Source organism: Petromyzon marinus, unplaced genomic scaffold (genome assembly GCF_048934315.1).
Source record: "Petromyzon marinus isolate PM22_M1 ecotype Great Lakes invasive population unplaced genomic scaffold, UKy_Petmar_22M1.pri1.0 PM_G_Scaffold_104, whole genome shotgun sequence".
NCBI lineage: Eukaryota > Metazoa > Chordata > Hyperoartia > Petromyzontiformes > Petromyzontidae > Petromyzon > Petromyzon marinus.
Window position 1 is genome coordinate 251,566 of NW_027422656.1, and position 14,253 is coordinate 265,818.

Genomic DNA, 14,253 nt, shown 5'->3' on the forward strand with positions numbered 1-14,253 from the left:
CATTTGGTTTTTTCAAGGTCGGTAGAGATGCCCGAGCGGCTAACTATGTGGCCCAGATAGCGCACAGACTCACGCAGAAGGTGACACTTCTGCGGCTTGAATTTCAAGTTAGCGGCCCGCATTTTCAAGAAGACAGCACGCAACCGTTCGATGTGTTCGCCGAACGTGCGGCTAAAGACGATGACGTCGTCAAGATAAATGAGACATGAGTCCCACTGGAGCCCAGCGAGGACCAGCTCCATGAGCCTCTGGAACGTCGCTGGGGCCGAGTGGAGACCCATGGGCAATCTATTAAACTCGAAAAGGCCCTGTGGTGTCCGAAAAGCAGTCTTAGGTTTTGACGATTCGTCGAGGGGGAGTTGCCAAAACCCCGACAGAAGGTCCAAGGTGGAGAAATAGTGCGCCCCTGCCAGGGCATCCAATGACTCGTCCATACGAGGAAGAGGGTAGGCGTCCGCTACCGAGATTTTATTTAGGCACCGAAAATCAACGCAAAAACGGAGACTACCATCGTGCTTTTTGACCAGCACTATTGGAGCACCCCAGGGACTAGTGGAGGGAGAAATTATATCGGCCTTCAGCATGTCATCCACAGCCGATTTAACATGCTGTTTCTCCGCCGGGCTAAGCCGAAACGGGTTTTGTCGAATCGGGGCAGCGTCACCAGTATCAATGTGGTGACGCAGCAGCTTGGTGCAGCCAATATCAAATTTAGATTTACTAAAGACATCGGAAAATTCTCGCAGAAGAGCGCGCAATTTAATTCGCTGCGAATGAAACAGATCACCCGTGTCTGTGCAGAGCGCGCCCAACCATTTCTCATCCGATTCGGAAGGAGGTGGGACCTGCGGCGTGTCATGCACGTGTCCCGCGACTCCGGTTCCCAACGGCACCGGGGTCGCGTGAGCGAGCACAGTTCCTTGCGGAATGACGGTTGTGGACAATCCGACATTCAAAACCTGCAAGAACGGCTCCCTGTCGGCTGCTACGAGGGTCTGTGCAGCCACCAAATCTAACCCCTTAGCAGCTGCGTTTGAAGGCCCCAGCAAAATGCCATGTGCCGAGGCCTCCGGGGCTAGCGGTTTTTTTAAGTTGCAAGGGCACGAGCATTTGTGTCCCTGGCGGAATGCGGACTGTGCTCGCAACAAACGCCTGCACCGAGGCACTAGCCATGCGCGGATGTGAGGGTGTGGGCAAGAACGCCATCCGTCAACCCGACGGGAGTTCGATGCAGCCTTGATCTACAAGGATCTTAATAGGCATTTTCGCGAGAAAATCAGTGCCTAACAAACACGGCACGGCGAGGGAAGAAGAGACCAAAATAGGCCCTGCCAATTTAATGTCTCCAATCGAAATTTGCGCCCGAATTTGCCCAATAATGCCAAGTGAACTGCCATTAGCGGCGAAACACGGGATAGAAACCCGTTCCAAGGGGCGGCATCGTACGGGCAGTATATTGTAAATCAGATCCGAAATGATCGTAGCCGACGCACCAGTATCGACCAACACGCGAAATTCCACACCCTCGATTGATCCGACAACCACGGACGAACCTGCCGTCGCCGCGACTACCCTATGGGCCAACTCAGACCACTGCCCAGGTTTGAGTGGCCACGAACAAACGCCAGAATACCCCCCATCACACGCCGAATCGCGAGCCCTTCTTATGGTGCGTTGCAGTGTGTATGGTGTGAATGAGGGCCGAGCGTGAGAGGCGTCGCGACTTGCCTGGTTTTGCCGCGATGCCGTGGACGTCCTGTAGTCCTGGCCCCGGGATGCGGAGGGGCGTCGTCGAGGCGCACGGCAGTCAGAGGAGATGTGGCCTCGTCGGCCACAGTTGAAGCACGTCAAGTCGCCGCGTGGAGCAGGCCGTCCCCGCTGCTGGTCGTTGCGGGGACCAGCGTGGTCGGACGATCGCCGGCCCGTTGACCTGGTCGCCATGAAGGCCCGGTTGGGGGAGAACTCGGCGCCCCTGCTGGCAGGCTCCGACGTCGAAGCCGAGGCGGCGATGGTCGATTCCGTGTGGAGCAGCAAATGTGCGTGGATGCACCGAGCGGCTCGTAGCGAGCACATACCGTCGTCGTCCACCGCTTGGATGACGATGAGCAGCTCGCGCGCCAGCTCCAGCATCTTCTGGAGAACGATGGCATCGATGGCCTCGTCGTCCATGCGAGGGTAACCCGCTCTTGCCATCGCCAGTTGAGCAGTCCGGAATGCCAACGGAGACTCTTTAGGGCGGCGTCGCCTGTCGTAAAATCGGCTGCGGACGTCGGATGGAGGCCCGTACACGTCGGACATCCGTCAGAGGGCCGATTGAAGAGTCGCCCTTTGTTGCCTGGGGATGGTGAGGAGCGAGGCGAGAGCGTCGTCATCCAAAGTGGCCGGTAGTGCTCGGAGCGCCTGTGCGTCCGACCAGCCCACCATCTCTTGGTGGCTCAGGAAGCGACGCTGGAACGCCGCCCAGTCGCCCCCTTCAGATGTGAATTCTCGGAAGATGGGCAGGCGTTGTTGGAGGGCGGACGTCGTCTCCCCCTCAGCTTGTACCGTCTCGAGCCGGAGATCGGCGATTTCCCGGCCGATAGAGTCTACTGTACCGTGTCGGTACAGTGATGACGCGGCGTCCGCTGAGGAACTTGAATCCGCAGCGTCGCGTGCTGATGACGTTGCGGGTTGTGATTGGCCCCCCGCGTTCCCAGGATGCCCCTGGCTTCCGCTTCCGGCGGAATCACGTGGTTCCCCGGCGGGAAAATCAAAATGTCTGCCCTGGCCGATGGCGGGAACGTCTGCCGGCTGTTGACTCGGCCTGCCCGCAACCTCCAAGTTGATCTCTTCGAAAATGAAGGCCGCGGCGTGTAGGAGTTGAGCGAGACGGCCGTGTGCTGCCCTGAGTCCGTCCCCCATGGCAGGGGGAGCAACCGGCTGCTCAACCGGTGGCTGGGCGGCCGTCAACGCGGCAGTGTTTTCAGCGGAGCTGGCGGTGCTTGCAGGTGAGACAGCGTTATCTTCGTTTTGGCTCCGCGCGTGGGCTGAACTTCTGGTTTCCATTTCCAACCACTTCTGACTCCAGTTGTAGTGTTGTAAGGACGAGCAGACTTCTTTAGGAGGCACACTCTGTTTATTGTATTATTTCCTTATACAATGCTTAACACACACAGAGGGATATTCGGTCCCCTCACCCGATACCCTAGGGAGGTACAGCCTCCGGACCTGGCGGGACTCACACGTCTACCGCTAACCTCCTTGATACCTAAGGAGGTACAACCTCCGGACTTGGCGGGACTCACACGTCTACCGCTATCCTAGTCCTCCGGCTAGGACCTAGGGGAGGCTATCTGACCCACCGCTGGCCCGGTGGGTCCTGACCACTGGGTATGCCGAGCTGAAGGGCTGGTCCAGGGTCCTAGCTAGGCTTCAGCCCAGTCTTCTATCTTCGTGCAGGGAGAGAACTCCCCGAGGTCCGTTGGGTCACCCGTCTTATACCCCTTCGTGGCCAGGTAGAACCAATCATACATTCCCACGTGGAACCGTCTGATTGGTTCGCACCAAACCCTGGCCACGATCCGTTTCACCTCGACTGACCCCAACCGTTGTACCCAGGGGTAATGCTGCACTGCCCTGGCGGCAATGCAGGTTACGCAACAGCGCGTAGTTAACACCTCTACAGAAGCACTACGACAGAATGGCTACAATAATGCTCAAATTAACAGTGCACTGAATGCCAAATCACGATCGCAAAGCAATACTGCTGAAAGCGATCAGATTGTTAAAACAATAAAAAATCCATATATCTCAGGAGTAACTGACAAATTAGCCCGTGTTTTGCAAAAGCAAAACATTACAGTAAGATTTGGTACAGTACACAAAATTCAAAAACTAGTATCTTGCACTAAAGACGCATTACCAAAATTATCAACCGGTGTAACATCAGCATAAGACTAAAAGAACATCAAAGAAATATTAAATTATCTCAAACACAACTGTCGGCAGTGGCAGAACATGCTTGTCAACAAGGACACTCAATTGATTTTGATAACGTTGAAGTGTTGTGTAAAACTAATTATTACTGGCAAAGACTAATTAGAGAATCCATTGAAATTGAGAGGAATAGAAATAACTTTAATCGCTCTGATAGCTACAGGCTTAGTGCGGCTTGGAAGCGTATTATTAAATAATACATATTACAATTCCTTATAGGGGAAACATACTAATAAACGGACTACTAACGTAGCATATAATCACAATAACACACATTACAACTAATTACTAATCTACAACTCATTACTAATCATAACCATTGACTGATTACCAATCGATTATATAATTTCAATACCCCCCATCCGCCTCTAATCACTGCACCTGATATGAGTTAAATGATGACGTCAGCCTGCTGCTGCTCTATTTAAGACTGGGAGCAAGCGAGGGCTTTACCATTCTGGTGAATTGCCCGATGATGCTGGATGTAATTGTGGTGCCACAACAGCGAAGCCGCTCCGTCGAAATAGGGGCCGTCGCTGTGCTGCTGCGACCGAGAAGCCACCCGGCTCCCATCACAGCACTTCAACCGCCACCCCCCCCCCCCCCCTTAAACACACACACACTCAAGTAGGGCCTCATGGGGAGGGGGGGGGGGCACCTGCCCTGAGTTGTTACCCGAGAGGCCCCCTCGTGGGGATGCTCCACGGTTTCTCAGGGTCAGGGAATTGGCACCCCCCCCCAGGCCAAATGGCACTGCGGCGCCGTGGCTTAACTTAGAATTAAATGACCACGGCGAACTCACTGAGAACCGCAGTGAGGAGATGCTCAAGACACACGCGGACCAGCAGACAGGTGGGGAGCGGGGCAGCGCGGGTTAAGCGTCTCTACCCATGGTGCACCGCGGGCTAGCGTCTCTACCCATGATGCACCGCGGATTAACGGCCTGACCCGTGATGCACCGCGGATGGGCGGTGCGAGGGCTTTGAAAGGAGCATAAAAAGGGACGCTTTGGGGAAGCACGGGCCATTTTTTATTTGACTGGAGATCAACAGGAGGGAGGGATCGAGGAGCCGTCACCTGACTGTTACTCGCACGTCCGTGAGATGGGGAAGAGAACAGCCAGATTCTGTTTACAGCATCATTTATCCGCGACCTCCATCGCTGCGAGGTTGGACCGTAAGTACGAGGGAGAGAGGTAAGACAAAGGGACGAAATTCGGAGAGAAAATAGAGGGCAGACAGGTCGATTAGGTATCAGGCAGTAGCGAGATAGGTTAGACCTGTCCTGCTGGTCCGTACTGACACGCACAGTCTAGTTCGTTTATTCGTGGGGAATAAACCGTCTGTAGGGTATAAACCGTGTCCTGTTGTCTCTGTGATTACGGAGGGGCGGTGCATGGTGTGGCGAGCCTACCCGCGGTGATTCTTTTGTTTGCGCGTGAGTGAGTAATTTTACCCACGTGTTTACGCCCGCACGGGTGGGTCCACTCGGGGCTCGACGCGCATGCCGGGGCAGCAGTAACGTGCTATCGCCCTGGGAATTAAAGTACGGGTCCTTCGATCATTAAATGCACTCGTGCGTGGTGTAGTGAGCCTCTGCATCGTGTGGTACTGGTTGCACTTCGCCCGCGCCAGTACGGGGGCGTGCAGGAGCAGCGGCGCTCACGGCACGCGCCGTAGAGATCAATTGGTGAGCGGGTATTCCGCAGCGCAGCCTAATTTGTTGCTTCCGACCGGCTGCGAAGGTAAATGAAACAAGATTACACAATTCAAGCACGCGATGCTGCTGGCGGTGGTTACCGCGTGAGTAGAGCTGCGCCGTGAGGTACACGGGTACCCACGGGCATAATCATACACCGGGTGTTGCAGTTGTGGTAGTGGCATGAATTTAACGGAGGAGTCGGGGGCCAACGGCCCCGACAATTCGGTGATGGCGGGGGATGGTAGCCCCCACAAATGCGCATTTTTCTGTCTCCACCACCATAACCACAACCTTAGTAATGTGTGAACAACAGATCAATGTTGGTGAACCGATATACATGGGTTATCTCCACTGTAATGAAGGTGAGTGGTGCTGTTCAACAAAGCTGTAAGTATATTTGTACAGCCACTATACTGCAGTCTTTTTTCGGGAAGACTGGTTCCCATTAAGTGAAAAATGGATCTCCCCTTCTCACGCATCAAATTAGAGCAGAAATGTAAATATACACACAGCAGATTGAGCAGTTGCTAACATTCATCATCCATATTTCATTAGAATATTTACCCAGGAAAGCACCACCGAGACTGAAGACTACGTGCATAGATAAAAATGAATGCTCTTACAGACACCACAGTGCTGCCCTGCAAGTCGGGCGTGCAGAGTTTTACGATCTCTGCGTGATCCGTAAACTCAGAGTTGCTGTGTAAGAGGAGTGTGGGCACCGTACTCCGCTGATGAAAAAAAGAGCTCCATCCTCTGCTTTCACAGATACCATTAAAACATTAACCTTGTTTATATAAAGTGTTTTAGAAATGCTTGACAAATTTCTTCAACTTCCTGGGAAGACTGTTAGAAAGTTCACAGACCTTCAATAATGCACACCATAAATTTCATCAATGTGGTATACTTTCATAAAACGTATATTTGAGCTTATTTCCATTCACATTAATGAATGGCATCTCGGCTTAAATAAAATTAACGTTATGCACACTTGAAGGTCAGAAGCTGTATTCCTGTATAATCATGTTTGAATGCAAAATGCAACCTATATGTTAACCTTATCCAGAAACACAAAGCAAAGTGTCACCATTGTCAAATATACATCTATCTGAGCTCGAGGGTGGAAGTTACACATTTATTGGCAGGCACCGGTCTCTGCATAGGATGACTCTTCTATTCTATTTAAGATGTATAGCAAGGTTGGCTACGTACTGTGCGAAAGAAGTTCAACATACACACATGAGGATTACAATAATCATAATAACGCGAATGATTTTTGTCCAGAATAGCCTCCTTCAGTCTCGAGATATTCGTGTCGAGAATACTGCCATTGGGATGCTGTGATGACGTTGATAGGCGACTGCAAACGTGGGAGGATGAGCACCCGGAGAAGATTCCTGACCTTCACGCTTCAAGGTCGCCCCTTCTTCATATTTCACCGTCACTCGTGGCCACGTAGCGAAGCGTTTTTCTGGATTTTGTTGTTGTTATTCTGTCTCTCACTGTTCAAATAAACGTATCATTAAAATTATAGACTGATCATTTCATTGTCATGGGGCTAACGTACAAAATCAGTAGGGGATCAAATACTTTTTTCCCTCACTGTAGACTCAACACTACCATAGACTCAACACTACCATAGACTCAACACTACCATAGACTTAACACTACCATAGACTCAACACTACCATAGACTCAACACTACCATAGACACAACACTACCATAGACACAACACTACCATAGACTCAACACTACCATAGACTCAACACTACCATAGACACAACACTACCATAGACTCAACACTACCACCCACAGACTCAACACTATCATAGACACAACACTACCATAGACTCAACACTACCACCCACAGACTCAACACTACCACCCATAGACTCAACACTACCATAGACTCAACACTACCATAGACTCAACACTACCACCCACAGACTCAACACTACCACCCTTAGACTCAACACTACCATAGACTCAACACTACTATAGACTCAACACTGCACATACACTCAGCACTGCCCATAGACTCAGCACTACCCATGGACTCAACACTATACTATAGACTCAACACTGCCCATACACTCAGCACTGCCCATAGACTCAGCACTACCCATAGACTCAACACTACCACCCATAGACTCAACACTACCACCCATAGACTCAACACTACCACCCATAGACTCAACACTACTATGGACTCAACACTGCCCATACACGCAGCACTGTCCATAGACTCAACACTGCCATAGACTCAACACTGCCCATAGACTTATGGACCACAACGCCTGTGTCACCAGACTTATGGACCACAACGCCTCTACGTGTACAAATAATGTTTTTTACCAATTCCACTTTACAATAAAATTGTAGACACGGCACAATATATATTTCTGAATCTTTATTTTTACTAACATTTTTTAAAATATTCTCCGTTAAGGCAAAATTCTGAAATATTGGATTTTTAACAAAGTCTTGTGAATTCACCTTGTATCTGATGAACAAGTTCAATTTGTGCAAATATTTTTTTCAAACGTATAAATAAAAATCATTGCTTACAAATATCAGCTCTATGTTTTCAAGTAAATACATTTTGGGTAGTGAATAAATTATAGTCTAAATAAGCTACACATGACGAATTGTAGGCAATTATAGTTATAATCAAAGACATTTTTAAACAATCACGTGGTCCCTGTAGTCGTCCTTAGAGACACAAAATCTTCTTGAAACAGTTTATCAACATATATGAATACATTGATTCGAATAAGCAGAGTTAATTTCCTATTTATGGCATGCCGGTTATGTGTCAGTTATCGATATCAACATCAACTTATAAAAGAATAACATTTAATATATAAGCGCACAACTTTATCCGTGATGAACGCTGCACTTTGTCGTTTTCCTGCAGGGGGCGCTGTAAACCTACATGCGCCCCCTGCATGCGAACGACGGAGGCGCAGGGACAGACGCTCGATTACGTTGGAATCGATCGGCAGACGGCCAGCAGCTCCGTGTCGCCTTATCTCGATCCCGCGATCCCCTACCAGGTGAAAGTCCGCATCGAACCGAACCCCCGGCAAGGCCATCGTCTACTTAACGACGAGAGAACATTCACGCGCAATGTCCTTTTCAACGAAGTCTTCCAGATGTAAAATGAACTTTTAATGAAGAAATAATGTAAATCAAAACACAACACAATTCAAAGATGTTTCATTTTAAAACTTCAAAACGGAGCATCGGGTACTTGTGTGAATGCGTCCTTCGTGTGCAAATGTTGTGACTTTCCTGGCCTGAAGGCCGTCAATGTGTTGGACCATTAAATGGTGCACAGCGTCTCAACAACAGCAGTGGGGTTTGCTTCAACCGATAGGTAACGAACATCCAGACGTCAATCAGCAAGGTGCACTTCTAGTCCCAGTTAGACAAAATCTACGTCAACACGTAAGACAAAACTATAATTCGTGTTGTAGAGAATGTACCTCCTCCCATACGTGTAACTTTTAAGTGGTATGCCTTGTAACTGATGAATGATCCGAGCGTGCTCCCTATTGCAAAGACAATGAGTTGCTCCAGAGGCAGACGCTTCGTGAAACACAAAAGTACCCTTTGACCTGTATTACAAGAACAACGGGTCTCACCCGAGTGATCTGTACAGGTTACTTCCAAACACACACACACTTTGTCCTAATATCACTTAATCTAGATTTGAACACTTAATCAATGTTTGACACTCATAGAAAAAATGTTACATGTACACGCACAATCAGACAAGTATTAATTCTTAATTATTGACAGGCATATTAACAAAATTGAATTACTGCAGTGAAATATCCTGCATCAGGTTCCATCGTATTCACAAGAAGCTATTTTTAAAAATACGCACCGTCTGCTTAACAGTGTATGTACATATTCTTGGTTCTCAGTGCAGTCGAAACGTCGTGAGAATACTATTGTTTTATATTTTTATTATTTTATCGTTTCCCTTCTACGTGACTTTACCAAAAGAACAAAGAATATGAATCCCTGCAGTCACGAAAGCTTTAAATCAAAAGTGTATGTACACCGTACTATTGCGGCATTCAAAACGAGTAGGCCGTTGCATGCTGGCGTCTGGGTCAAAATGTATCAAATTCTAAACATTACGCTACAAATAATAGATGAGGGCGCTTCGATGGCAACACAAGCAATCGTCATCAGGTGGGACAAGCACAGCAGCAATAAGAAGAAACTGCTGGAGTAGGCGCCTACTACTTCAGCAGTTTCTCTTGCTGTGGTTGTCCCACCTGATGACGATTGTGCGTGTTGTGATCTAAACGCCGTGACCTGTTATGTTTCTACCCACGTGGTGACTTTACCGAAAGAACTCAAGAGTGTGGATTCCTGCAGTCGCAAAAGCTTCGAGTCAATATTGCCTACAAACTACACAACCGAGATGACGCATCAATCAACGCCCCCTACTGACAGGCTCTTGTCCACATGCAGGCCGGTGCAGGGCCACCACCCTGTGCCACACAGGGGCAGCTGCTACTTGGGGATGCTCTTTGAGTGCTTCAGACGAGATACAAAACTCCGAGTTGCTGAGGCGTTAAGCAAGCACCGTGTAAATGCAATTATTATAACATAGTGAATGCTTGGGGGCTTGTCTCTCGCTCCTGGTTAGAGATCTACCCAACCCACAGGTCCACAAAGACTGGCCGCCCTTACTCTGCAGGTTGAACCTAGGAAATGAGTGTTCAACTTCACATTCTTGTCATTAAAGGCCTATGACAAAGGCGCATCTATTGGAGCGAGATAGTCTCTGGCTTACACATCTACCGCGTCTCCACTTGACTTTGTATTGTCTCGGAGGAAGTCCACCCACACCTCCACTTCCACAAACTGCTGGGAGTTGCCTCGCTCTGCCTCAGTCAGAATTCACCTCTGGCTTCACGTTGCCTCCACTAATGTGAAGGTCCGATTTTGGAGTTGAATCTTCATCTTCACATTTCACCTTCACTTCTTCGCTCTTCACCATCACTTCTTCACTCTTCACCATCACTTCTTCACATTTCACCTCGATACCTTTAAAAGTGTCCAAGCTGGAGTTGCCTCGCTCTGCCTCAGTCAGAATTCACCTCTGGCTTCACGTTGCCTCCACCAATGTGAAGGTCCGATTTTGGAGTTGAATCTTCATCTTCACATTTCACCTTCACTTCTTCGCTCTTCACCATCACTTCTTCACTCTTCACCATCACTTCTTCACATTTCACCTCGATACCTTTAAAAGTGTCCAAGCTGGGATTTTCTTCCGGTTCGTGTTTCATGAGGGATGGGCTCATTGCGGCACTTTGACTTTCACAAGCTGATTTCAGACTGCACTCCTTGTGGATCTTCTATTGCTTGTGTGTTCTCTGGTGTACTTGAAGATTTGATGAATGTGCAAATGCCTTCCCGCACACACTGCACTTGAAGGGTTTCTCTCCCGTGTGTGTTCTCTGGTGTGATTTAAGACCAGATGACCGTGAAAATGCCTTCACACACACACTGCACTTGAAGGGTTTCTCTCCCGTGTGTGTTCTCTGGTGTGATTTAAGACCAGATGACTGTGAAAATGCCTTCCCACACACACTGCACTTGAAGGGTTTCTCTCCCGTGTGTGTTCTCTGGTGTGTTTTAAGAGCAGATGAATCAGAAAATGTCTTCCCACACACTGCACAAGAAGAATTTCTCTTCCGTGTGTGTTCTCTGGTGTGTTTTAAGAGCAGATGACCGTGAAAACGCCTTCACACACACACTGCACTTGAAGGGTTTCTCTCCCGTGTGTGTTCTCTGGTGTGTTTTAAGAACAAATGAACATGAAAATGTCTTCCCACACACACTGCACTTGAAGGGTTTCTCTCCCGTGTGTGTTCTATGGTGTGTTACAAGATTACATGACTGTGCAAACGCCACCCCGCATATCGTGCACCTGAAGGGTTTCTCTCCCGTGTGTGTTCTCTGGTGGGTCTGAAGAACTGATGGCCATGCAAATGCCTTGTTACACACAGTACATTTGAAGGGTTTCTCTCCTGTGTGAGTTCTCTGGTGCCGTGGCAAGTTTCCAGTCCGATCCGTGCTGTATGCACGCTGGTCGCATTGTTGACTTGTCGTACCGAGCTGCGCTGAGTGCCTTTGCTCCATCAGACCAATTCTGCAGAGGAAGTGTCAGCTGCAGACATAAAAAAAGAATATCCACACCATCTACACGTCAGGCACAGAGGAATGCACACTTGACTTACACGTCTATGCTTATTAATATATTCATGATGCAGTGAAAAAGTTTCCCAAATTAATCAGATTTGATGACCGTGCAAATGCCTTCACGCACACACTGCAACTTGAAGGGTTTATCTCCCGTGTGTGTTCTCTGGTGTACTTTAAGATGTGGTGACTGTGCAAACGCCTTCACGCACAGAGTGCACCTGAAGGGTTTCTCTCCACGGGCTGTTATGGCACACAATGAGAGGGAAAATGTCATAAATATGCCTGGAAGCCTTCATATCTTCAAGATGAATGTTAACCCAAAACTCTAAGCACACAATTTCGGCTGTCTGACTACAAAATGAATATTTATGAAAGCTAAATTCAGCTGACAAAGCAAAGGGTGTTGAAAACAATACTATTTGTGTTATGCAGAAATGCATAAATTAACGTTCGATCATAACTTAGAGGTGTGAATCCAGGCTCAGATGTCCTTGAATGCTGGGATGAACGGTTCCGACTTCAGCTGAATGTGTGTGGTGTGTTCACCTCCTGTTTCCATTCTTATAAAGAGTTCCAGAGGAAAACAAAAATAAACTATTGTTTTGATAGAACCTCCGTGTTCAACAGAGTGAATAGACTTTACTGCAAACACAAACTTGACACTGTGACACACTGCCATGAGTAAACAGGTGGTGGTGTGACCAGAACCATGCCTGGCCACCTTCATCTGCTCAGCATTAATTCTTCCTCACTCCACCAAGTAATGAATCGAGGATCAATGAACATAGCCGAGGCTATCCGTGTCTCTCTCTCTCTCCCCGTGGTGAAGGTGTTCCCCTCCACACATTCAGAGTCAACAGCGGCATACGCTTAGCGTCTTTGACCGATAGACATTGACACACGTATTGTTGGTTCTTTCAGTAAAGTCACGTAGATAGAAAATAAAAATAACAGATTAAATTTAATAAGATAAAAACCACTTGTGTTGCAATCGAAATGTCGTGGGTTTTTTGCTTTATTTAAAAAAATATATATTTTTCATTTAATTTTATTGTTATTTTCATTGTTATTTTCTATCTACGTGACTTTACCGAAATAACCAAGAATATTAATTCCTGCAGTCACCAAAGTTTTAAGTCAAAACATTCACACACGTTGACAAAGCCTCACCTTGTGTTGTTGTGGGCAGGTCGCTTCTGATAACAAGAGCGGTATAGCAGCTCAAGCGGGCTTGGCCTGGTCAAAAAAATAACGAAAATAAAAACTGCGTGAATATTTACAATAAAACAAAGTTACAAAGTGGCGAGCCGGGTGAAGGCAAATTAAACTTAAGCGAGATTATTAAAGTAAACGCAATCAGGCGAGGGCAGGAGGCAAGGCCCCGCGTTGTAAAGTTCCAACCTGGACATCCATTCCCATGCTCGCTGCTACTCAACTGACATCCCTACGAGAGAGAGGCTCTACCTTGGTAAACAACAACGACCACCACCACAACGATGAGAATTTCTCACCTCGGATTTCAGTGCAAGCGTGGATCGGCAGCCTCCTGTTACCTCGCGACGTCACGCGGAAGCAGGTTGGGGGAGTGTGAATACCTTGGTGACATGACGTCACTAGCGAGGTACACCTCCCGCTGGCACTTCATGCCGATGAGGTCATGCTGAGTGGTGACGTCACAGAGCGGGGATGGAGTTTAAGTTGATTTATCTTCATTTTTCATTGCCCCCTCCCTTGAGTGCGTGAACTCAGCAACAACAACGTGGACATTATTGTGTGTACAGTGTGTGTGTACACTGTGTGTATGTACACTATGTGTATACACTGTGTGTGTGTGTACACACTGTGTGTGTACACACACACACACTGTATGTGTGTGTGTACACAGTGTACACGTACAGACTGTGTGTGTGTACGTACACACTCTGTGTGTGTACACTGTGTGTGTGTACACTGTGTGTGTGTACACTGTGTGTGTGTGTACACTGTGTGTGTGTACACTGTGTGTGTGTACACTGTGTGTGTAGTGGGGGGCAAAGGCGGTGCATTGGCCAGTCATCTCAGTCAGTCGACCCATGGCATCTTATCATCAATTAATTTAGAAAAATTATTATTTTTATTTATTTGTATATTTTTTATTTTTTAATCTTTAATTTAGTTTATTTTTTGTATTCTATTTACGTGACTTTACTGAAAGAACCAGGAATATGGTAGTGCATTCTCTATTTGTTGCAGAGGTTCAAAGTTCAAATCCGACAGGCACACCTGGCTACCCCAGTAACATTCACCACAATATGCGCTGTTCTGCTTCACGGCGGATGTAAAACAGAGTATTGTGTCACTCACAA